We start from the raw sequence: 26,193 nt of genomic DNA on the forward strand, positions 1-26,193 counted from the left end.
GGTTATTCTGGAGAATATTCTGGACAGTATTTGTAATTGTGTTGGATTGTTGCAATAATAATAAACATACATTTGCATAAAGCAAGCATATTTGACAACTCCCATGTTGATAACAGTATTAAAAACTTGAAAAATATCCCTTTTAAGGTACATTTGGAACAGATAAAAAAGATTAATTGCATTTAACTATGGACAATCATCGATTTAATTGCGATTAAATATTTGAATGAATTGACAGCCCTACTATATAGCATTTAACACAAAGGAAGGTTGGTGGGAATAATTAGGTGATAACCCAAATGACCAGAATACCTACAAATTACAATCTTGACTTGATGATGGAAAGGTTAAGGGATCGACGAAGTTATTAGGCAACAATTCATTGTATGGAGGACATGAATGTCGGTAGCAAATTGGCAATCCATCTGTTGAGGTGTTTAAAAAAGTGGTGGGGACATGATGCCGGTGTAGCTCATGGCTAAAATGTAGAATGCTGAATAATGTGCACACATCTGACACATAGTATCTCTGAGTTTGAATTTTCCTCTCTTCCATTATACGCTCTCTGTATTCGCCTCTTGATCTTTAGTATCAAAGAGTCATGGATGGCTACTAATATTTCACTTGTGGTATTGCTTTGCCCACTGCACCTCTGTTTAAATGTGTTCTCAAAGAGGGACCCATTTTGTTCTCAGGTGGCTGGTAAAAGGACCCACAAAAGCCCTTCCGTCCGTGAGGAAAAAGACATTAAAGGTAAGTGTACATGATGGCTTCAATCCACCTCCATCCCTGAGCCCAGGTAGTGCACTGCCAAGAACTCTGCCTTCATCAGGACCAAGATGGTGCTTAAATGACATCGAATGCCTTGTGGCTTTTTGTTTACCAGAGAGGGTGTTCTCCTCCTGCATGCACGCCACATCATGGTTGAGCTTCGAGGCAAGTCTTCAAATTTGCCTACGCATTACACAATTTGAGTTTACTGTTTTTTGACCGGACAGAAAGTGGGCAAGGCAGAGAGGATTTATGTCTTTATGCAGACTCTGACAGCATAATTTCTCTCAACTTTGGTAATTGCTACTTTTCATGGTTTGTGTACTCACAGACCCCTAACCACTCTGTAAGAGGACAATCTCCACCATGGAAGGGTCAGTGGCTGGATTTTCCCTCTGGGCACAGAGAAAGAAGGAAATCAATCAAAAAATTTTAAAGTACATTTTGGAAAATAGCTGGCAGTAATGTAAGACGTGCACAGTTTTAATGGGCAAAAAACCACCAGCACTGTCTTTTAAGGCTGAGAGGAAGATTTTAAAGGAGTGGAAAAATAAGCTATTTGCACAGTAACCTTGATGTGTTCCTGATATATTTTATTACATTCTCTGATAAGTTTCAACAAGTTTGTAATAACTGAAACCGCCACAAAGTCACCTACACAGAGACAATAATGATGCACATTTCTTTAACAGTACTATTTGCTTCTCTTCCTTGTCGTTTGTGATATCAGGAATGGTGCACACCAATTAACACAAACACAACAGTGTACATTGTGTGTCGACTATTATATAACCCTCTGCATACAGACCTACACAATATCACAGGAAACCTGAAGTTAAATAGGAGTGCTCTCTTCATCTTTGAAAAGCCGCTAGAGACAGCAAATGGGACGTCAAAGACGATTACACATTAGACATCTCAGTGTTACAAAGCAGGATCTGTGTCTGACTCCTCTACCTACATCAAGCCTGCTTATGCAACTACCACTGTTCTTGCTCAGGCAAACAGCCAGTTAGTTGGCTTGTAAAGCACAGCAGTAGCAGCAGCAGCAGCAGCAGCAGCAGCAGCAGCAGTTCCAGTATCCACACACTGAGAAATGGCATGGTCATGGTATGTGCATCCCGACTCCCAGCTGGTGGGCTGGCTGCTCCGTTTGAACTGTAGGCTCCATGCCAACGTAGCATATGGACAACAGAATAACGTACTAACACATATGAAAGAAAAAAATGTGTTTAAAAAAAGAATATCCAGGAAGAGAGTGATTTAAAATCACCAGACCTCTCTTTCTCTCTTACTCTCTCTCTTTCTTTCTCTTTCTCTTTCTCTCTCTCTCTCTCTCTCTCTTGCCTTGTTTAGAAAAGATATGAGGGGATGTTTCAAGGTTGCTTTCACTCCCAAATGCTCTGGGGTCTTATAATTACAGAACAAGACGACTGTCCAAGCCATGGGCAGATTATAAGACAACAGGCCCCTGCACACAGATGTACAAGGCATCCCCATTCATTCTTAATTGGCGCACACTCAAATTGAAAGAGACATTGTCTCTTTGTAGTTGTTTTGTCTCTTTGAGGTACCTTTGTGTCTCTGCAGGTTTCTGTCTGTTTGTGGGCATTAACATGCGTCACGACATGCGTCTCAAGTGACCACTTGAGACTGGATCACACTTCACCGCTCTATGCAATAAACATGTATCTAATTGGGACAAAAAGACACAATGTTTCTTTTTTACTCAAAGAAAGAAATTTCTTTTTGTATAATGTTCGCCGAATTAACAAAAAGTCCCAGATATTTAAGAATGTTTTATAAATTTAGTGTAAATGATGAAATCAGTTGGAACATTAGCTGTGTCCCAATTCAGAGGCTGCATCCTTCGAAGGCTGTCCCAAGACGCAACCAGGAAATACTCCAAAGGCTAGATCATCCTATTTAACAACGGTTGACGTGGCCTTCGAAGGTCCCTCTGAAGGACTCGCCTTCAGAGGCCGCAAAGGCCGCGTCCTTCGAAGGATGCAGCACCTAGATTGGGACACAGCTAGTGTGTTTAAATAGTTGCTAAATGTTGACAGGTATGACACACTTCAGACACAGAAGCCCAAGGAAAGAAACAACTTAATGTATTGCATTGAATGCCGAATTTACAAGGAGGCATGAATTATTTAAAATTTGCTATAGCTTTTTCGCCAAGTTTGTTAAGTTTCTCCTCACTCAACAACTCTTAAAATCACACAATTTTTATGGGAGTCTGGAGATATTGCGTTTACTAGTTCAATGCTTACTTGAAACAGACGGCGTGTTTACAATCATCTGCTGCTAACGTTGGCAGGTTAAGGGAGCCCAAGCAGGAAGTTAACATTACAATGAACCAACTGGAAATCAGGACAGGATACAGGTGTGTACACACCGCACAAGAATATGGTCCCCTCTGAATGTGGTCTGAGTGATTGGATCTCAAATGTGTCCTCTGTGTGCGTCTTCACACCTGTACTTGGAGCTATCTACTTTATCTGATCACTCAGGGCGGATGTTGATACCAGGTCTCAATAGCCTTTTAGTAGATGTATGACTGACTTGCCCCTTGGCCTGTGCCCAGTAGGCCCAGTTGAGTCATCCCGTCATGTTCAAAGCAAAGGGATGTGTATGGTGTACATGAAACCTTTAACAAGTGATTAAGACAAGTGATGCAATTTTATGTGACCGTCCTCACTACAAAAACAACCGCATTGATATGTGTAAACAATAGATATGTTTTCCTGACAAGCGACCTTTTGCAGTGATGCAAATATTTTCCAAGACCGGTTGTTTTAATTTTAGCAACAAAACATTTAACAACAAATGTTAAGAAGATCAGACAGTTTCAAGCAGGTTACTCTTGCAAGGAGCTCAAAGGCAACCCCTACAACTGTTTTTACAGCACAAAAGTAAGAAATAACCAAAACAAACACTGCTCAAGGTAGGAAAAAAATGCCAACTTCTAAATATATTCCCAACAACACTGTCGGCTTCTTGTTTTCCAATGGCAGAAGCATGATGCCACCTGAATTATGTTTGAGGAAACATTTTTTATAAAGGCCACCTACGACCTCCATTCATAAAAACAATACTACGGAACATAATCCTAGCAGTTATGTTGCTTGAAACTTTGTGGCAAGGCAAACTAGCTGCATAAATAAAAAATTATAAAATAAAAAAATAAAATAAACAATGTCCATGAGACTGGGTTGATTCCTAAATATATTCACATCCTGTCGTCCTGCATTCAGGCTGACACAATAGAATACGCAGCCTCGTGTGGATCCACGGAGAAGCCTCTTTTACATTACTAACCTCCAACCTCTGCTGAGACTCTGTAATGTGCAATAGTGTTTTGGTTTTGTAGTCCCTGGAAGCATCATGTGACATGTCTAATTGTGACAGAAGCTTGCTGTTGCACTGCAGTCCCGTATGCACTCAGTGATGCTATTCCACAAGGGCATGAACTAGCTGTCCCCCTCAATGAAGTGCTGGGCCTACTGTGTGCAGCAGAACAAGTCTTAATGAACTCTGTAGCTGGGCTGATTGTTGATCTGCCTCTCTCAGCTCTGTTTCTCTCTGTAGTTCCTCTGAGACTGTTAGTGTTGATGCTCAAGTTTGTTCTTGAACAGAAAGCCCTTTTTCAGCTCAGTGTACGTCATGTACTCAAGATTTGATTATACCCTTACCTCGTATGACTTGGCTTTCCACAGGCTTTCTCCCTCTCTGTCACTTTTATGTTGAAACACACAAGCTTTTACTACTTTTTATTTATGTTCACATTCTTTTCGGAGCATAAATACCGAAATTCATGAACTCTGGTTGACACTTGAGAAGGTTGTGTCTGCAGCGAGATCAGATTCATTCAGGGGGTTTCCAGGAAGACACAGACTTTAAAATGTGGCAGCTGCCAATTACTGCAGCTGAGGGGCAGCATCAAACAGAGGTTGATAGCGAGGAACACCTCTGCCAAGCTGTGGTCAGCAGTATAGCCCACTTCCTGCTCTGCAGTTCCTCTTACACTGACAGCATCTGGTCTTTTGTAATGTGCAAAAACACATCACAGTTGCTGTTTCGTGCCTTGAGCATAGACGGCACAAGCTGTGGATGTTTGCCATGGACATGCTAAGAAAGGGTGCCGAGGGTGCTGCAGCATCCCTTCAAACAGGACATTATAAAGACCAAAATAAAGTGTGATGCAGACTTGCAGCAGGGCGAGATAGCGCTCATGTGGACAAGCGAGAAAGAGAATATGAACAGATGTGTTGTTTATTGGTCCTGCAGACGAGTCTCTGTTAACGGATCCACGTTATATACTGTACACTCATCTTCTCTACGAAATGTCTGCGTCCTCACTGTGCTGCATTGTTATAAACTATTACACTGTGTTCACTTAAATTAACATCTGTCTTTGGTGAGATGATCACAAGTGGGTAGCTCTAAGTCAGTCTAAGTTCGTCTTGACGTGCCCCGCTCTATATTCAAAGAAACACATACATTGCTGGGAAGAAGAAGAAAGAAACGGTAGCATACTACTATTTGCAAATATTTGACATCTTTACTGTCTCCTTGCATCCACTGGTAAATGGTGAAATCAGTTGAAACACAGTCTTCAAACTGCTGCTAAATGTTGGCAGATTTGACACACTCGACGAAGTGACCGGAGGTTACGTCCCTTGCACGTATCCCTCCCTCTTTATTTCTCTGCTGTTGTTGAGTGTTTTCATCAATAAGTTACACAACAAACAGACCAAGGACAACAACATGCATTCAATGAAAAAACGCATGCATTCACAATGCTCAAAAGAGACGTGAATTGATTAAAAGGGACACGCTTGTCTAATTTTAAGAGTGTCTGTGGCTTGTTCAGCCTGTGTGGAGCGCAGTATTTTAGAGCCCACTTTCTCAATCTCAGTATCGACACGGTGATTTTCAAGGACCAAACAGTCTGAGGACCTGGTGCAGTGTGAACTTGATTCATAGTTAAGAAGACATGAAAGATACCCAGGTTGTTTGCCAAGAAGTGCTTTGTAGATAAACAGAATGCACTGCCGCAACGGGTCGGTGCTTCACTCATGCGATTCATACAAAAACCATTCAGATTATGCAACATCAATTCAGTTAAGGTGATCAAACAGTGAGAAGCCAAGATTTAAGGAAAGCAAAGACAAAGACTGAACCCAGTAGGGAGAAGCTGTACTCTGGCATGAGCAATAAAAATGATAATGTCCTCATCGATTGCAGTCTGTAACTTTCTTGTTTGTAACGGAATGATAAGCAGTTTGGAGACGGGCCAGTTTCCCCCTGTTTTATGCAGTCATAAATCCACTAGGAGTCTCTGCGCATTAGCAGAGGTGAGATGTTCAGTGTCACAGTGACCCTCACTTAGATCAGGGACTGACTTATAATGCCACACATGAATATGTTCTCCCTACTCTCTGTTTATCAGATGAAATGTTGTTTTTGTCACTCAGTCCCCGACCCCCCCCCCCCCCGCAATCCTCCGTCTCAAATTGCTTTCTTAGATCTCTCTGTCTATCCTCCAACTCAGATGCAACAAAATACTTTCACATCAAGAAACTTCTAATAGAGTTATTTGCTTCAGATGTTGCTGTTATGTATAATTTTACACTGAATTGCTTAACTGTCGGACTGACTGAGGTGAGGAAACAGTGGCGGAATATTATACCAGAGTGTAGTGAGTAAAATACAAGAGAGCCAGACAGACACATAAAACCAAGAGCTTTGATATGGTTCAACACACGCATCTATTTTACTTGTTCAAAGGCCCTTCTCTCTCCCACTTCACTTGATCCGCCCAATCTCCTCATCCTCCATTTCCATTATTGTGAATGCGGCACGGCAGACTGAGTTGGACTTGATCCACAAGTCATTCATTCTAATTAGATTCCACAGTTAAACTGGCTAACGCTTGGAATGCAGTATGTGGTCGTTAGGAGATGGCCAGAATTTAATCAGTGTTCTTAATTACAGGCTTTGGTTTAAACAGATGACATTTTTGAGACTTGCCACTTTAAATTTAGTCACATACAGTATGTGCTTATCCGTGTGCATTACTGTAGTCTCTTGTGGTTCTCTCTGAAAATACCCTCATCAGGTATGACTAAGAAACCCCTAAAACGAGATAATCCGACGTACCCCCAGCTGCTGCAGGGTCATCATTTATTATGTTATCAGACCGTCATGGAGGGCTCACAGTATTGACAATGCATGCATGTATAAACTGTACTCTGCTGTGGGGTATGCATTGATTTCCAATTTTGCAGTGAAATAGTTTCCTGCAGTTCTTCAGCCATTATTACATGTAGTGGAGCAGAGAATTTAATGCAGGGAGTGAAAAACAGGAGCTCACAGAGGCAGCCAGGGGTGAGGTATAAGAAGCTGCTTTTGCTCTCACTAATTGCACATTCAAATACCTGTCTTTTCAGGGAACATGAGGCTGTTTTACAAAGAAGAATGTGGTTGAGTTGCGATTATCTGTAGCAATAGAAGAAAGAATTACTTGAGGATTCATTGCCTGAGCCCGCTGTGTGTACACAGGAAATTTCATCCGGGGATTAGGTTTTCAATATCATGGGCACAAAATGAACCATTTGATTACTGAGCTTCCAGAATTCAAGTTTTATTCCCAGTATAATTTGGTATTTCTTCTCAACAAGAGGAAATTCTGTCCAGATGTTGCCACAAGAGAAAGTCACCACCCCATTTTTAGCTGGTTTTAAAATGTGATCTGTGTTCGGACACGTTATCCAGATGTCCTGACCACATCTGGAGTTAGTCTGCATTGCATTGTGTTTGGATCTTAGGTAGGTGTAGACGGATTTTAATGGCTATAGAGAAAAGACACCATTGTCATTCACATTAGTTCCCTATAAAGAAATAAATTCTGAGTCCTGTTCATTCCTGAATGAAAGCTACTCAGTGGCGCATGAAGCCAACAAAACTAGACGCATCTGTCGATCCAGCCAGCTTACCTCTGGTTTAGCGCTCGGCTAACTTGATTGGGAATAAAATGATTTAATCGCGGAGCTATTCTAGACTTTCCAATTATTGTTATGTAAGATGTTATTCGACTTAATGTCTCTAATTATGATAATGAAATGAGTCATATTGCGTGGGTTGTGATGCTCAAAAAAATGTATCCACCGTTAAAGAGCTGCTTGTTTCACAATGTAAGCTTATTGGAAAAAGTATTTTTCCAGCCTCAGTGTACTTGGACAGGCTGGCAGCCTGGCACCGTTTCTATCTGCTTTCACATCTGAGGAAACCTGAAATTATATAGTTGTCTTTGAGAAAGTAGTGCAGACAAATATACCACTTGGGAACAACGCTTTCCACTTCCGCATGGGACAAAAAAGTTAAGAATTTGTTGTAGCAATTCATGACGTACAGTATATGAAGTTTCCCCTAATACAACAATGCACAAAACTAATATTTTGTCAAGGGAGTCTGGGGCTGATTATCTGCCATCTCAAATTACTTAGGTGCAGGCTTTGCTCTCGAGTACAGAGATACAATTGCATTGATTAACGTAGCTGAATAAAGATCCCATTTTAATTCCAGGTGTAAATAGGATAACGGTGTCAGCCAAAAGCATTAGGATTTATCCTCCAGAGAATATGAATATTCAATCTGGCCACTGTTGTTGATGTCTTTTTTGTCACGTTGGTCTCTTTCACCAAAAGCTTGGACGGACAAAAATCTTAGACAAAAGAGGGTCATTATTTATATAGAGATATAGATAAAGATATAGATATAGATAGATAGATATTTTATAGTAGTGTTCTAAAAGAAAAGGTTGCATTTAATGAACAGAGGGAAAATGTATTATATCTTTGAAGATGACAATGACACCATTCAAAGATGCGTATATGTGTCCCCATTTTGTCTCTTTGTCTTTTCGTATGTTTATGTAAGCTTGATTATGTCATGCATTTGTACGTGTATGAATTTCCCCCTGCGGCTGTTATATGTCGGTCATGGGCAGCTCGAGCGCTAATTCTGATTCATGCTATAAGAGCCGTTCTTTATATTGCGCGCGCGCACGCACACACACACACACACACACACAAACACACACACACTATATGTAGGACACATTCAAGCACACAGAACAAAAGTGTGAAGTGTGAGTTGTAAACACACATCTGTACATTTCAGGCAGCATGAGCAGAGGGTCTCATGCTCAGTGAGAGCTCCACGCTTCAGTGTTGCCAGCTCTTCCATAACCACCTCAACAGTATAGGTATAATAATAAAAGTAATAATCGTTATTAACATCCAGACAAGCAAAATGATTCTGCAATGAAGTCTTTTATCTGAAGAATTATTATCAGCATTAGTATGGGAAACAATATCAACAGCTACTCAATCATTACAAAAGATCCGGAGCACTTGTTCAAACAGTAGCCAATCATTTCAAACCCTGCATAATGTTAGTTCAATACACCAATCCCCATCGGCACTGGCGGACTGAAATAAAACGCACCACCCGCATATGCTGCATCGCCTTAGCTTGACTGGAAGGGCACCCTAGAGTGCACTTCATCATGTTTTGTTGCACATCAGGCCACTGGATTGAGTGCACTTTATATCACGTTTTATCTACCATAGGGGTCCATCAGGGCACTTCGGCTGCACATTTTTCGAACATGGGCGCACCAGATGAAACTGATTTACCCCATTTGTAATCTGCACGTGCATTGACTAAACTCTTCACTGATATCAAGCTACATTTTTGCAAAAACTTTCCATACAAAATGTATATAAAGAAAACGTAAACGACCATTGTACCAAAACAGCAAAGTGAGCGAGAGGCCAGATGAGTACAACAAAACAAATTTAGAATAAAAAGGGAAAAGTAGAGAGTGATTATAGGAGCGCTTTATGGGCATGAGTGTTGGTCTGGGGTCCCCCACCTCATAAATCCTGCTTTTGTTCCCAGAAGTTGGTTCAGAACTTCAGATGTTTCATTAAAAAATCTCACCAACTTTGGTCTATATTCTACAAACAGATTTCGATGTGATTAGCTTTGGGAAGTCGCGATCCCAAGATAATGAAATCTCACATTTTGGACAACCTCCCAACACGATGTTCCACTTGTATACAAATAAATCAAAAGTCCAAACTCTTAAGTGCAGCGCTGTAGCGTAATATTTTCTGAGAGTAACAGCAGGCTGGTCCAAAGAAATAAGAGACTGTTTGTTCAGCCAGAAATCACAAACAAATCTGAGGTTAGAGAAATACCTTTCAAATAAATAAAGCGGCTTGATAGTTTGAACATCGACACTCAACACTTTCTTTGACCTTCATGCCTTTTGGCCGTAATAGATCTTGTCATATGAGCGGTCTGTGGAGGAGTGTTTTGTAAAAGACAAGGTATTCATGTCTGACAGGTTCTACCAGTATTCTGCTTTTGTGAGTGTAAAAACAGTGTGATGGTTGTTTCTAGAATAAAAGTCTTGACAGAACGGCCAAGGAAGATAAAAAGGGAAAGCGAGACAGTGGTGCAGATAATAATGATGTATCATTAATGAGTCAGATTCTTGTTTAATGCAGTCTTCCCTTTCATTACACAGAAAAAAAATCAGCAGTTTGGGAACTGGAAGTCACAGTTAAATTCTGATGGATACATACCAAATGATGTACAGCTTTTAAGATTAATCACTGAGTAACCTTGCTTCAAAGCTTAATCTGGATTAAGGTATGATGCTGCCAGTACGTGACAGCTATGCATGAGTTTCTGAGGCAATTTGTGGATCTCAGGCATTTTCTAACCACTGCAAGAAGAAACGCTTCTCTTCAGAAGCTTGCATTTGAAAAAATGTGAATTTAATAAACATGGTATCAATTAATCCTGAACAAGGTACGTAATTTGTCATCACATTTTATGTTCCTCCTTTTTAAATGATGTTTGAGTGCAGTTCTGTGCCTTATGTAAAGCATCTTGAACTGCTCCATGTTTGGAAGTTGTTGCCTTGTCGGCCCATCCTCATCAGAGAAACGGTCTTATTTTAATGCAAAAAAAACATGATCTTTTTCTTGGGTTTTTGCTGTTGACACAAGCTTAAAATATTTTTATAAGACATTAGTTAATACCTCACATTTTAATTATAAACTCAGGTCAGGTCAGGTCATTAAACGTCACGAAGGCAAAGAAAAAGACTCATCTCCTCACTAGTCCGTCTTTACAGGCGAACTTTAGTCGCAAACTATTCTCTAGCTTTATAACTTGTAGAGTTATAAAGCTAGAGTGTAGTAAGATGCTTAGTGATGGTGATGCTGAAGTCATGGGAAGGTGATGTCTCTTTTTTTTTTTCGCCTAACATCAGCTTTTACCCTCTGGCACTTGCATTTATGCTTCAAATGATTCAATCATTCATGATTCATTCATTCAATTCATTAAAGTGTAGGTCATCTGTGAAGATTATCTTGCTGAACAAGACCTGTAAGTATCATCAAACTTACTTTTTGCCACAGATTTTCTGCAATAATCCAAAATCCAATTTAAAAAAATCCCATAAGGCTTTTTGTCGAGGGAACCAGGGTGACACTGACTTCCAGGTTTGGCAAAAAATATGTCATCCGTGCAGCCCTTAACTTTTTTGCTGTACACCGGGAGTAGACAACTTTTTTTTTGCCTATTAGCATTATGAAGTAAATGTTGATTGCACAATGTGTAATGGCTATACAATAATGACGCCATCTGTGTTTAGAAACCTGGCTTTCAGCATTCAAATCTGTCTGCCACTTGGTACGAAATCTTCCAGGAAAATGAAGGCTTGATTTACAGGACAACCCTATCTACAACAACAAAAGCAGTGTGTTCTTGCGTTGTTGGAAGTTGTTTGGCTTTGAGGAAAACAGGAAGCGATAAGGTTGTCTTTGCAATGGCGGCACCAACTCCCGGATTCCCCTATTTATTGTTGTATCTGTTAGAGCGGGGTGACTTTGAATACATCCAATATCCTGCATATAGTGTTCTAAATGTTGTTGTACTTACGTCCTTAGTTCTAAGTAACAAAGTGCTTTAAATTAATCTCTTGGAATAAAACAGCAATTACTTTCTCTTTTTTTAAAGAATATGTGCATAGTGGTGCATTATTAAAGGATAAAAATCATAAAGGGAGGAAATTTCACAGATCAAAGATGTTTTTACCCCTGAATGAAATCAATTTGCAAATATAAACTGGTTACAACGCTGAAAGCACCTGGAAAATTGCTGTTTGTCCTTAAGGGCAAGACGTGAGGCTTCAGTGATTAAAGCTAAAACACAATATACAGTAAGTCTCCACAGGGGATATTAGAAGACACTTAGAACTCCTATTAATCTTTTGTTTATATATTTCCACTCTAGCTCAGTAATGAATTTTGCAATGTAAAGCAGCCAGGCAGCCAGCCTCAATGAATAACGCCTTCTCCTCTACTTATCCTTCACCTCTGGTTACTGAGCAGAATAAATCTCCATAAATGACCTGCCTGTTTCTTTTTTTTACCTTTAGTTGAATGACTCTTTTTTTTTTTTCTAATCAACAGTCAAAATTATTTCTGTAAAAATGAAATGCCAAAAAAAAAAGAAATAAAAGATTCAAATTTAACAGTAAAAACTCTGAATATGTGGGAGTAGGACTGTAAATATGCAAAAGTTAATTTTATGAAATATGATTTATTAGCATAAAAAGTTCTTTGTAATTTTCTTTTTTTGCTTGTATGTCTGTAGATAGTTAAACCACCTCTACCTCATGTTTGATATTATAGAAGGGATATACTGAACTATAGGCTAAGTATCCTGAACCATGTCCTGAACCGTGTTTATGGCACATGTCCACTCTTTCACACGCCTTAGTGTTGTGAAAGAGTGTATGGTTAGGGTCATTTTCAGTTTTTTTTTTTTTCTTCTGTGGACTACCGTTCGGCCCAAAATATAGACAGTCTATTTTTGTACCTGCTTATCCTGTTCAGGGTCACACAAGGGCGCAAGCCTATTCCAGCATGCATTTGGTTAGAGGCTGTGTATATCTGGAAAGGGTTGCAGTCTATCTCAGTGCACAAATTATATACATCTGTATTAAAGAATGGAAAAATATGGTAATAGCTTCCAGGATGCCATTTGAAAAACTTTGGATAAAATGAGAATCTCATGGTTTGTCTCCTTCGTTTTATATTTGTTGAATCTGTACTATTATTTGTGATGATTTACGAGCCTTTGCCTTGTCTACCAGAAAAACATATATTACTTTCTGTGTTAAATAATCTGTTTCCGTCGCTGATTCTGAAGGTTTGATGATACGCAGGATGTTTTCACCCAAATGAAACCAATTTACCTGCTGATACAGATGACACATGAAGCAGCAAGCCATATAGTTTGTTAAAAAGGTATACAATATGTTTATATGCTCCACAAACTGCACATCCTTGGTGGGGATGAAATGGCACTGCTAGAACAATGGGCGCACACTGTACAGCTGGCAATGGAAGCAAAAGAGCGTGCAGTTTGTAAAGATATATGTATACTTTTAGCATCAAGATACTGTATATCAATTACACAATGCTTGCATCACCACGATTTCATTAAGGTCTTTCTACATTACGTAAGAAAGGTTTTGTAAATATCTCCATAGAAAAGTGCGTGGTGTGTGTGTGGCCTTTCATGAGGATTGAACTTGGCAGGCCTGAGGGTTTGACTCTGTGAAATCTCACATAGGCAACATGTTAATGTTAGCTAGAAGTGGTGGAGCTGTCAATAAAGTAAGACCTGAGGACTCTCTGGTGCTTATGGGATTTGAATTACTTAAAAAAGAAAAAAAAAAAAACTATAAATATGCTCCAGGAGGACCCCTACCCCTTCTGCGTGCACAGACATATTCATGCACAGTTACAGAATGAACTCTTTCTCAGCTGTCTTCACTCACACAAAACAATTTGCCTTTATTTTGATTGAATTTTAATTAGAGTTAAACAAGTACTCTCTGACTGAAGTCCCCTTTGTAGGAGATGAGTATTGATTTCTACCATAGTGAAGGATAAGTTAACTATGAAAAGACTCTTAACAAGCAAAGAATGACAATGAACAATGAAAAGCTCTGCTGACTTGTACTACCAATTAACTGTAATTGCTACACACACTGCGTGTGATTTCATATTATTTCAAAACAAACTGCTGAATATTTGCAAGATTTAATTTCCTCCAAGGTTTAAGGCTGTAAAATTACTTGCTATTGCAGATCAGTAATTTCCTAACATGGAGTACATTTTCCTTATTGGCCATTATCACAGCTGAAAGTTTCACTTGTCTTAGCAGGCAAAGTGCAGTGCTAATAATGGCTTTTCTCCATGTCAGTGAGCCAGGCTCTTAAACACATTTGCTGTGGCAAATCCATATTACAGTCTAATTCTATACAATATGTACCCTATAATAATCACCTTAGGTGATGTTCTGACTACAGGTAAATCAGATTTATTTCTCAAATCAGATCTGAATGACAGAAGGTCTGCACTGTTATTTGTCAGTGATCAGACCAGAGTCTTGTGTCCAGACACCACCAACCCACCTGCACGGGTTGCTGTGGTAACACCATAGGCATCAGTCACTACGTACGCTGGCGACACGGCGTTCCAGCGCGGGAGCATGAGAAATTTAGATCCAAACAATCATGCGTCAAGTTGTTGACCAGACATTTTTTTAGGTGTGACTGTCCATGGACTGGTTCTGGATTCTGCTCAACCGCTCTGTGGCAATTCTGTGACTCTGGACTTGGATCTTTGTGTGATGCGATACCGGTAACAGAAAAGACACTTTGAAATCCAATATGAGCAGCCAGAGCGTTCGGAAAGAGACGCATCTATTGAAATCCAACTTTAATCACACGTCTAACCAAGTCCAAATGTAGTTTAAGTGTTTTTTTGCTGTCCAGACTTCTAAAATCATGGATTTCAGGCATGGAAGTAATTCATTACAGCCAATCAAATTAATATAGTTAAAGTCATTTTTTTGGGCTTTCGGGCACTTGAGTATTTTTTCAAGTCTTTAATTTGATTCATACTTAAGTAAATATTATGCTATGTAATCTACTCATTACTTTTAAAATCATAATTGAGTTCAATTTCAAATAATATCTAAACCTTTCATCTTCAATTTTGTAGCCAATAAGGCGGTGCAGTCACAGACGAGCCAATGGAAACACTGACATACAGACAAAAATACACAAAACTCTGCAGCAGGCCCAGGTTTGGAGAGGTGACCATGACCACTGGCTGGCAGTCTCAACAGAGAACTCTGTTTAAGCAGTTATTTTACAAACATATCAGCATACTCAACAAAATATGACACAAATACAAAATGTTTCTCAAGATTTAATACCAAATTCAGTATACACGCTGCCCGCCACTTATCTAATATAAACAGATTGAACACTAATAACCTACTCTGAATCAATATGAATGCATGTTTTTGTAGCCTGGAGTTGTATTACCCAAACATTTAGCCTCATTTAAAAGCAGAAAGGTGAACAAGTACATTAACATTCAGTTGTGAGAGCTTTCATTATAAGAATGTTTTAACAGACTTGTTAACCTGCTTAAATGATGCAGGCACCGATCTAATTACCACTTATAGCCTAAGTAAACTAATTTTGCATTTTGGGTCAACAGCGCGAGTATAAAGATGATTTGTATAATGTGTCGCAATTAAATGGAGAGAACATTGCAAATACAATTATCCCTCTGAGAGATAATTGTGAGACAGGCAGGAGTAGGACTGTTTACTACAAAAGCAAAAAATGTTTTAGTGCACCACTGTCACTCACAAAATTCGACGCCAAATAGTGTTTATAAGACTTCACTGAGAAAAACGGTCACAAATAAAATCGTTCTGATGTATAATGTCGAAAAGGATTTGGTGAAGTGGCAGCAAAGCAGGCACAACAACTACCACTGGTAAACTAAATGAGCTCATACAAATAAGAGACAATGCGCTCAACTCGGGTATACTTCAGTACGGGGAGCTGAATCCCTCTTGTAGTGAATAAACAAAAGAAAAATAAAGGACAGCACTCCTATCAAACTGTTTATTCTTGCCAAAGGGACGTTTCAGCATGTATTCTGGCAAAATCTGCCCATCAAAACTAAAAGAGCTGAAATATTACTGCTGCATGAAAGGATGTATCACAAATATGTTCAATGATTGAAATCTTTGTTTAAAGTTAATCAAGTCAATTAATTCTTATTGCTGTTTATGCTTTTTATACCCCAACCCATGGCACTGTTGCGTTTAAACCCAACCCCTGTACAATCACAATCACTTAAAGTCTAACTTCACCTTGTTGGAAAATCAGGCCTGAAACAAAACTGAAGCTAAAGTATTTCTTGTGGTACATTAAATCCGGACATGATCACAAACAGTACCGCACTGTTCATAATCATGTTTTTGACGTCTGGCTGACGCACTGTAGCTAAAAACGGTGATAGTATTATCACCAATCAACCCTTTTCAATTCAGTCTCATCATGTGATGGTTATTTTGTCCAAAAAATATCAGTGGCTTATTTTAAGAAGGTTCCACACTGACCTCGTTGGGGAAAAAACATCAATGGAAGATGTAGTGATGTGATTAAGCCCTTTATATGTGCGCTCTGTGTGCTGCAGGGCTGGTAGAATTGGCCAGTCGGGACACTCAGAGCTCGGCTGGGCACGTGCCGTGGGAGCGCACTATCTTGTAACATGTGGGTTTGACACCTGGAAGGTTCGCGCAATATCTGCTGGGCAGACAGCAGGTGTAAGGTCTTAGAATATGAATTACAGCCTCAGGTTGTGTTCCCCATGGGCCCTGTTAAAAACCTACTCAGCTGAGGCAGTTGCGAGGAGCTCTACCTGGTGTACACTGGCATACTGAAGAAATTTTCCAGCCGGGTGTAGTTTGCATGATCGGCTCTGGATGAAGCAGACTGTAGCTAGCTGTTTGGAGCCAAATGTTAAAGCATTCAAATTTGGTGGTGATGAGGTGAGCTGATGGCTGAGGTGGGAAAGCTCAAGGCAGGTGGAGAATGGAACATGTGCTGCATTCAACAAAAGAAAAGCTGCAAAGTGAGAAAACAACACATAGAAATGTGTTTTGAACACAAATAAAAACAAGTTTACAATGTAGGTTAGGGTATGTTGAGCCTTAACATTTCCTTATGTTGAAACTTTACGTTTCCTTAGGTCCAGCTTTTCAATGTAATGTTGTGACAATGCTGTGCTTATGGTCTGGTTAGGTTTAAGCACAAACCACTGTTGAAATGCCCTGGTTCCTCATTCAGAAATCCAGCAGTTTGAGGCGTAGAAATCTTGAAACACAGACTTGAACCGTGGTCTCTGCCTTGGCAGTCATCTCGCCCAGCTTTAACCCCACTTTCAATGCTTCCTTCTCCAGTCAATTTTCAGCGTATCTTTGGTTGCAGAAAACATTTACAGTTACAGTTTACTGTAATGCCAGCATTTTCTTTTAGGCCGACTGGGCCGCTGCAAAAACATAAAACACAAAAACATACAGAAATGCATTGGGGAAACAGAAAAAACATTCAAACACAAAACGATTTTCTGCATTTGCAGTGTGTTTCTAGCTATATTTTCTCACTTTGCAGCATTTATTTTCAAACGCTGTGCATGTGTTATAAAATTGATGAAGATGGTTTCCTCAGTGGCTTTCGTTTTGTCATTTTGCAGTTGCAATGCGTTGAACTCTCAGTGCCACCGTATAGTCTGTATGGTAATATCCATACCTACTGTAGCTGGATGCAGAGAATGAAAGTGAAAAGGGTGGAATCGCAGCAGTTTTGACACAGTATCCCTTGGAATTACATACATACTGAGCGATTCTGCACCTCACAATTTGGGCCAATGTTGAGCTCCACAGCAGGATGTAGCGTGCACTAAATGTAGTGAGACAGAGAGTAAGGGTGAGGAAGTTTGTGTTTGTGGATAGAAGCTGTGAAACAGAACTATTGCAGAGCCCCAAACAGCTTCTGGACAACCATTTGAAAGAAAATATGGAGCATTAATCTTGTTTTAAGTTGGACTGTGGAGGCAAACTATTGTTGGATGATGAGCAAAACAAATTGAGAAATTCCCAAGGAACCTTAGGCAAGTTGTTTTTCAGTCTGACTGTCCTAAGCACCATCCATTACAATGTCTATAAGGTATTATATCATAGTCAAGTTGGTCCAGTATCTCAGTGCAACCAGTATGCACAGTACAATAAATTATGCAGACAACACTCACAGCTAATGTCCTTGCTTTACAATGTATTTAAGATGTAACAAATATATATGCTGATTTATTTTGTCTAATGGGACAACTCACATTTTCCTGTAAAATATGTAAAGTGCAGAAGCCCAGAACTTATCAGTGCTGTGCATATTTTTAATTCTCTGTCTATTCTGCTTCTGAAGAGAGATCAAACTGCTCACTTTTTTCATTTCTTGATGATGAGCAGTCTGAAATGAAATTGTTTGAACAGGAGGGCACTGGCATCAATTATAAAGTTTTTATTCTCTCTTCATATACAGTTTTTCTGTGCCCCCTGGTGCAAATATTGGTCTTGATGCTTTTAATGTCTATTTGACATGCTCTTCACCAACTCCACATTGAATCCACTCCTTATGGACCCCCTGCTATCATTCGCTAGAGGCATTTCTCTTTCCCACACGATCACATCCGTCTTTGACTTAAATGAATATATTACCATTTTTATACTTACTTTGGATATTGCTTCAACACTTTTGAATGTCTGATAGAAGTGCTGCTGTTCCTGCATGTAGTCCTTGGCTGTGTAGAGTCCCGGCTGACGTCGACTTTGTTTTACTGCCAAGGTAAGAAAGATATCAAGTTAAATATGCGTGTTGAACCTTAATCTATACAGACTAGCTGTCCTCGGGATGTGTTGATTATCAATTTATAGAAGAGGGCAATGTGCTAGAAAGATTTGTTTCTTCAAATCCAAGCTGTCTCAATTGATACATAGCTCAGAACGTAAACTCTAGATCAAGGTAGCAGAGTTATATTACTATGTTAAGAATAAAACAAAACAAAGCCTAACTAATTTACCAAATGCCTTCAGTCGGCAATAGCCAATAGCATGCTTATAGCAAGTCTGACGTCTGATGTCTGCTGATGCATCAAACAAGTTGTTAGATTGCATCGGGGGAGCAGAATACATGAAGACAAGCTTGGTTACACACATATGCGCACACACACAAACACACACACACTCAGAAATAACACAATCAAAGGTGGTATCATTTTCAGGACGCAAACAGAGGAAATAAATTAGACTTTTGCTAACTTCACAGAGGAAGCAGGCCTGTTGAAAGGGTCCTCAAATAACACTCTCATTTCATTTTACTTTGGCTTGTGTTTTTGTTCCTACTAACAATCCTTTTTGTCAGCAAGTGTAGTGGAAACAGCTTTGAGTGCATGTGGAGCCCACAAACAGGTTATCCTTATACCCACCCCAGGGGAGAAGGATGCTGAAATATGCTCCCATTATCATCATTTTCTTTTTTTTTTTTTTTAAAGAAGAATTTGAAAGGTATGTTTCCAGTGCAAATTCAGTGCTCTGTGGGGTGGCTATGCACAGCTTTACTTTACGGATATAACAAAGCTTTACGGATATAACAAAGCATTAAGATACGCTAAGGTAATCACAAAGCAAAGAAACGTTATTAACAACCACACCTGCCGACATACATTAAGGTGTTGGGCTGCACGTCACACCTCAAATAACTATTTGTCCCGAAAAGAAAAGGCTGTAAAACTAAGAGAAGGATTTCAAAAGAATCATACACATTTAGAAATGAATACTTAAATTGTTCCATAATTCAACTCAATCCTACATGTTTAAAGCTACCAGTAGACATACTCTTATCACAGTCTTACAAGATGAGTTCTGACCCTTCATCATCACTACATCACTTACTCAACATAAAAGTGTGATATACGTAGCAGATATTGTTACATATTTTTATACAAGCAATCAGCAATTTATCAATTTTAACTAGGGCCGGGACTCGATTAAAAAAATTAATCTAATTAATTAGAGGCTTTGTAATTAATTAATCGAAATTAATCGCATTTTTAATCGCATATAAATATTTGACCTGAGAACAGTGAGAAGCAATTTTTTTCATATGGGTTTTAGTATACCATTGAATAATGACTGAATACATAAGCTTAAGCAACAAAACATTGTTTATTTTTTTTCAAGGTGGTACTTAACCAAGACTAACCAACTAGGGATGCAAATTATCGATTAATTCATTAATCGTTAGTTGATGGACCTTATCGATCGATTAACGATTACCTGATAAGATGCGATTTTCCTGAGAACCTAAATTTAAGGGGAAAATTTAAGCTGAACATTCCTTATACAGGACTCTACACTAGTTTGTTGAAATGAAAAATGTTTAAGTAACACGTTATTTGGTAAATGGTCTTTCCTGCCACTACACTATGATGATTACTGTATTTAACTAGCCTACTTAAATCACGATAGCATAAACTGATTTGTTGAACTCAGCCTGATGTAAACATTAATAAAACACAGGCAGCGCTATGTTTTCCCTGTGTGATGTGCACCGTGAGACAGTGACAGGTCTGTAGGCTACCTACGTCTTGACCACATGTCAGCTGTTCAGCTGCAGCAGAGGAAACTCCGCTGTTCTCAGCTCCACTGTGACGAGCGCTTTTTAAACAGTAGCGACCGGCTAAACTACGGGAGGATACTGTAAACCGGCGCGGATCCGGTGTGTTTATCAAAGCTTGGTCGCAGTGCTGAGGCACCGGGTCGGTTTGAGCTGCGTTCAGGCTACATTAAAACTTTATAGATCCATGGGCAGTGATCAGTGTAGGCGGCTTTTTAACTCGTTAAATAATTGTGCTCCAGTATAATCGGTACACCTGAAACTCATCCAGTGAGAAACGTTCCGCGGTGCAAAAATAAGTGCGATTAAAATGCGTTAATTTTTTTAACGTGGTAATTTTTGTGTAATTAATTAATCTTAATTAACGCGTTAAAGTCCCGGCCCTAATTTTAACTAATTATTTCAATTCTATTACTTTCAGCTAACTTTACAAGTGTTTCCGTAGTTGTTAGCTAACTATTTCAATGGTTTAATTTTAGTTAATGCTGCCTTTGAACGTACTTTGTTGACAAGGGTCCATATGAAAGTGGCCTTATTGTGGTAATCAGGGGGGGCAACCGCCATTCCGACATGTCGCCATTCCGACATGAGTCCCTAATTGTCGGAATGGCAACACTTATATCTTTAATTAAACGTCCCACCATTCCGACACATTTTTCCTCCTAAGGTCGGAATGGCGGTATTTTTTAGTTTTTTAAACGTGTTGCCATTCCGACACATCTTTTAAAAGGGTTAAGGTTAGGGTTCGGGTTATGGTTGGGTTAGTATTAGTCTTGTCGGAATGCCGGGACGAAACTTTGTCGGAATGGCGGAACGTTCACATGTCGGAATAGCGGTATGTCGGAATGGTGACATGTTGGAATGGCGGTATGTCGGAATTTTGGGATGTTGGAATGCCAGCATGTAACCGGTAATCAGAAGAAGTTGCGGAGGCCATGAAGTTGAAGTTAATGTTGTAAATTTAGTCATACAGAGTTTTTCTTTGTAATTTTACCACAATGTCTGAGGAAAATTTTATATTCCCAATGACCTCATGATTTTCTTTGTCACAATGCATTTTCTGCAAACAGGCTTGTTAGCTTCTTAGCTGGCTAAATTGTTAGCCTCGGCAGCTTCTCGTGTTCTCACATTTTAACAACTTGAGTGGCAAGCATATTCTGTCCAGAACTTCCCATGTCCTTACCACAGGCTTACAAAGCAACTATGGAAGTTGAAATAGTTAGCTAAACTAATTAACAAACAGTTGAAATGTTAGCTAACAGTAGGGATGAACTGTGGGAATGTAAGTAGACAGAAATATAAGTCATCCAGGTCATGGTAATTCTATTTCAACTTCCATGGTTGCTTTGTAAGTAGTTTTCATGCACTGTCAATTGCATGTGTCAGATGTGCCACAGGTAGAAGGCAGTGGTGTGCGGATTGTTACAGATTGATACATCCGATCCCAAACATCATTTATTTTTTTTATTAAAAGATCACTATCCAAACTCACAAATTTGGGGTAAATGTGTTTTGTGTGTATTTAACAGGGACACAGTAGAAAAAAACCCTATATGCTATCATCAGGCTCTTGACTAAATAAAACTAGTTGTGCATATGGTGCCACTGACAGAGTTGACGTTGATGGTGGCTGACCACAAACGCTGTTGTGTATGGAGTTTTTCCAGTTCTCAGAACAGCAACACTGTGTTGGAGGAGTGTGAAGTGTGTCGCAACACCTCAAACCCTGTTAAGCATCTGAGTGTTAATCACAGTACAGACTATGATGTCAAATGTTATGCAGGGTGTCTGAAGAAGAGGAGGAGAAAGGTGCTGCTAGACTGAGACAGACTACAGAGTCCCTTGGTACTGGCAGGCATTATCCATGTATAGAGAGAGTGTAGCTATTGGCAGCGTTTGTCACTGTCACTGAACAGGGGAAAGTGATTCAAGCTGTCTAGGCTTTAATTTGTGGGCTGGGATCGGTGATATTGCACATTACAAGTTGATATTAGTTGATCTTTCTATGTGTTCCATGGCATCCTCTGAAGTACCCGATTGGGTACAATGAAATACTCCTGGATAGGAATTACTGTAATGAGATAATTTTGGCCATTCTAAAACAATTAAAATGAACAAATCTTTGCACTTGTACTGAACCACGACACTCGTTTATTTTCCTGAATGCACTTACAGCCCTAGCTCTTGCTAGGTTGAATGGACTCTAGAGAAAATTGTGTTTGGCAAATGAATGTAATATAGTGCATGTGGCCAGACTCAGCCAAAGTATTATTAAATTAATGCTAATGTGTTATGGCAGCCTGACTGCAGAAGCTGTTTTTGCCTATCTTAAATGTACTTCACAATTGCTAAATAGAATAACGCATAAGAGCTTGTGAAGTCTAACAGGAGTATCCTTTAATGCATTATCATGGCACGAGTACAAAGCACAGCAATCGGTCCCCAGTGACTGAGAGGACACAATGCACTTTTACAGAAAGTTGTAACCCCTGTAAGGTGAAGTGAAACATTGGAAGTAAAAGAATGAGTGTACTCAGGAGAGCCCCAGACAATAACCCACAGACTGTTTGGGTAAACATGGCCATGTAAGGAAAAGCCAACTAAGGACACAGTGCTTCCAGACATATACAAGTTATATGGTGACATTTATGAGCAGAATATTCCTCGCACACCAATTAACAGGCATCATCAGTGTATTTATTGAACGTGTAGTTTGTAGAGACAGTCAGGGGAGAAAACTGAACAACTGAGGGAAGTGAAACTGGACATTCTGTTTTTTCATTTATGATCCATCTGGAAACTGGCGTACGGAGTGTGTTCTCATCAGATTGATTGTCCACTGTTTGCGTAATTGGCTGGTGCTAACTTGTGATTTTGTGTGACTAGGTGCGAATGCTGCCCACTGCCCTTGGAAGGCCCGACATAAGTGTCTTATCAGACAGCTGGCCTAACCTCATTTCAGTTAACCAGTCAAATGTATTTCTTCTCACTGACTGGTTAAGCAGCTTCTTCCACCTCCACTTCGAGCCAGTCAACCAAACTTTCGGCCGTAAGCCTTTACTGATATGAAAGCCAATCAGGCAATGGGCCACATCTCATTTTTTAACTTGCCGACTGCTTTCCAACTCTTCTCTGCCAGAGCAAACCAGTGAGAAAACTGACTCAATGTGATTACTGAGCTGGAACATCATAACATGGCCACCATCTCCTCAGTGAAAATTACAGTCTCTCATATGGCAATCAGAAAGCAAGGCTCAGATTATTCAGGAACCAATCAACATATGGTATTAATGCACGGCCAAAAAACTATTACAGATCAACACTTCGCAATCAACCAAGCATCAGGGAAATTTATTTTCAACGAGGTTCGATATTGTCCAACAAGCCCATTCACTGTCGAACTGTTTGGCCAGTAGGCCTCCAAAAAGCACATGCTCAATCAGACCCTTTCTTGCTCTTCTTCTAGCTCATCAACCATATGCAAATACTATGAAAATGTCATTGAACTAGGGGAAGCAGACGCAACAGAGGTCATCCATTAAAGAGAGTCTGAAGACATGAATGTTAAGTACAACATGGATGAGTAAACGTGTATAAATTCAGCAGATTTTAATTCACTGTTGAACCACCTGAGGATAGTGGATGGAAGTGGAATATTGCTTCCGTATCACCAAATCCTGTCAAAAATCTATATTCATGTTTGTGTAAAAGCCAATTCTATTTCTGGCATATGCTCTCAGTATAATCATATCAAGAAAATAGTGATACATATTGTACAGTGCAATCTAATTAGCACTTCATGTTAAGATGTGCGCTGAACATGATAAGCCAAGAAACCTTTGGTGTACAGATCAATAATTGCATTACTCTATTAAAGGTGTAATTTTTTGCTCCTAAACTGTGGGGGACAGCATAACAGGTCACTGCTACTCACTACACTTGCAACTCCTCTTATGTTATCTTTGTCTGTAGCGACTAGCTGCTGTTAGCAAGTAGCTCAGTTAGCTGTGGAGCTAACTAGCACTATCAGCTGACTGGAGTCTGCCCCACTGCGACTTCAGATGACAGGGGGAGTTAACCCGCCTCAGAACACAGCTGAACACCAGACTGGGACTAAACACAGCTTCAGAGGCCAGCAGATGCCAGTTTGAAAACAGTTTGGGATGCAGTACAGAGGTGATTTACAGTGTCTTTGACTAGGACTATGACTCAGAGAACGGCGAGGAGAGGTATTTTTTTTTTTTTTTTTTTTCGACCAAACCAGAGGTGATTGTGGAAAGACAAATCGGGACTGTTTTGGTGAGTTTATTTCATTTATCAAGTTTTAATGAATTGTGTTTTACAATGAGATACCAAGACTATTATGCTTGTCTTATTTCAGTAAAAGATAGAAAAATGAATACAGATTAGTATAATGCGACAGGACGGTCCAGGGCTAGCTGGTTAGCATGCTAACTTCGGTAGACATCTCTGCAACATAGTACATAGACATCTTTGACATGACGACAACACTGTTGTTTCTTCACACTCTGCTCCTTTAAGCTCATCGTAGTTTGGCAAAAGATAGAAAATTGAATTCAGACGGTGTACGGTTTTAATTTTCTTTTTAAAAAATACGTGTAAAAATATTTTCTCTCCTGACATTTTGTGCGTTTATTTTGTTTACATATTCAACTACAGTAAGTAGTGAACTTGAACATGAACTATGGGGGCTATTGGCAGTACAAAGTGGTATTTGGAAACTGGCAGGGCTGGTGCTCACTGGTTAGCATGCTAACTTCTGTAGACATCTCTGTCAACTGATGTTTTTAATATATCTTCCACACTGTTGTTTCTTCACACTCTGTTGATAATGTTAATTCACTTTATGAATGTTGTAAACAAAGATTCAGGTCATATCTTACAAATCGCCCCTTTGATGATTCATGTGTTTTAAACCTGCACACCAGGAGAACTTTAATCAAAAGGTAAGATGCGGCAGATTGAGCTTTAACAAGAAAAATAAAAGATAGTGAGGAGTGTAATTTAGAGTGAAACACATACTGCACCACTGCTATTATCGGATTAATCAGTGTTCTTAAGTTGCAGTGCATATTGCATTTACAAAATGATGGATACATTGGTATCTATATTTACAATTTGAGGTAAATAACTCACAAAGAGAACAACCACAGAACTGGATGATTAGGATTTTAAGTAGTTCTAGTAAAAACAAAGTTATTAGTTATATGAAGATCAGTTATATGGTATCATTAAAACTGTTTGAGGCCTTTGGTAAACACCTAAGCATTATAGTGTGCTGCACAGGAGGTAAACTGGGGTATCACAAAAGTTATTACTTATTGAGTAGATAATGTTGCTAATGATTTGTGGAAAGTATTGCAGGGAGAGTGCAATGAGCAGTGAATAACTGACAGCTTTATAATTAGCAGAATGGATTTTTTTCAATAAATGCACTGAACTGACTATAAAGCTTTTGGATAAAATTGTTTTGATGGCCAGGCCATATCATCATAAACTGTTCAGACTGTCACTTAATCAAAAATTAAACTGCACTGTCTGAGAAATATGATCGTTAGGAAAGTTGTTTATTTATTTGACGGTGATTTAATGCTTCTTAATGATTCACATTGTGTCTGCACCATTAAACTACATTGGCAGTCTTCAGACGCTCTCTCTCTCTCTCTGTTCAACTTGCATAACTCGCATCCATATTT

The 26,193-nt window shown here is 39.4% G+C and overlaps 1 long non-coding RNA gene across 1 annotated transcript in view; it reads left to right on the forward strand.

Annotated features, from left to right (window-relative positions):
- The window catches only part of LOC311269242, a 122,019-nt gene that overhangs the window by 29,975 nt on the left and 65,851 nt on the right, over positions 1-26,193 (forward strand). Inside the window, exon 2 of the long non-coding RNA XR_014624063.1 lies at positions 696-753. This is a non-coding gene — a long non-coding RNA (uncharacterized lncRNA). The remainder of the gene's footprint in view (positions 1-695; positions 754-26,193) is intronic.

Source organism: Pagrus pagrus (genome assembly GCF_965226575.1).
Source record: "Pagrus pagrus genome assembly, chromosome: 14".
Taxonomy (NCBI): domain Eukaryota; kingdom Metazoa; phylum Chordata; class Actinopteri; order Spariformes; family Sparidae; genus Pagrus; species Pagrus pagrus.